Genomic DNA, 1,404 nt, shown 5'->3' with positions numbered 1-1,404 from the left:
CCCCTCACTACTCCCCCACCCACCCCTCACTACTCCCCCTCACTCCCGTTCCTCCGCCGGTCCTATAATATGTGAGGTGTGCTGACAAAATGATTCAATTCACGGATTTTAGACTAGTGGACATAGATAGATAATAAGAAATGTATAGGTTCGGTTTATACAACGATTTCTGTGAAGAGATAAAAGACATGTTTCATCAGTGTATTTCACCCCTGGCAGGGTATAGGCCACATACAAGCTCCTTCCATTTATCTCTGTCCTGGGCCATCCTTTCACCACTGGCAGGGTATAGGCTACTTACAAGCTCCTTCCATTTATCTCTGTCCTGGGCCATCCTTCCAAGCTCGTTCCAAGCGAGCTCCATCTCTTTCATGTCCCTTTCCACACATCTCCTCCATGTTTCTCGTGGCCTACCCCTGCCTCGTGCTCCTTGTGGGTTCCACTGCAGCAACTGTCTTGTGATGTTTCCTCTGGGCTTTCTGAAGGTGTGTCCCATCCAACGCCACTTTCTTAGTCCTATTTCTACTTCTATATCCTTTTGTCATGTCCTTTCCCACAGCTCTTCATTTCGTATTCTATCCTGCCACTTAATTCTGAGGATACTCCTCATACATCTGTTGACGAAAAAAGACATGTTTAATCTGAGGAAAATAGCACCAGTTTATAATCTGCAACGTTGATGAGTCCATTTTCGGACTACGTCTCCATTCGTGGATTGCGAGAAGTAACTCATTTTGTCAGCACCCCTCACATATTTTAAAGTACTTTAAGCACTAAATGGACAGGGGAAAGTAAACGTTCAGGACATGCCTATGACGTCAGAAGCCTTCCCGGCTCATAAACAGCATTGTAAGAATAAGAATTGCAAAGAGGATGAGGCTTTTGGGACAAGAGACCTTAATAATCTCTTGTGCTTAAGCTACCGATGTTTTGGTCTTGGGGTTGTCTGTTTTTTGGTTTTGTTTTTTCATTCACTTTATCTAGTAATATAATATTTGCGACGGAAAAGAGCACGAGTATGGTTCAACACTAGGCCCATGTGTCTGTGTTGATATAATTATATCAGATATCAAACAATGCATAATAATATTCTTATATCGTTAAAAAGTTGCTATTGTGTGACTACCAATACCATTACCATTGTCATGAATTAACCCTATCCGTACGTCGTGTTTTACTATCGTATCCATACGACGTGGGGAACTCTGAGACACCACTTTCCAAAGAGGAAATTTACTCGTTAATCCGACCTGTACGCTTTGCATAGCACTCTGTCAAAATTAATTTTTGAGAAGCACTGAAAAGTTTCAAAGAGATCTTCGTACTAGAAGTATTCTAAAATACCGAAAGAGTTTTCGGCATAGATAGACCTTTATAATGTTAACTGTTGTATGAATCGAAACA

The sequence above is a fragment of the Aplysia californica genome, unplaced genomic scaffold (genome assembly GCF_000002075.1).
Source record: "Aplysia californica isolate F4 #8 unplaced genomic scaffold, AplCal3.0 scaffold00637, whole genome shotgun sequence".
NCBI classification, from domain to species: domain Eukaryota; kingdom Metazoa; phylum Mollusca; class Gastropoda; order Aplysiida; family Aplysiidae; genus Aplysia; species Aplysia californica.
The sequence above is the reverse complement of the archived record's forward strand: the minus strand, read 5'-3'. Positions refer to the sequence as shown.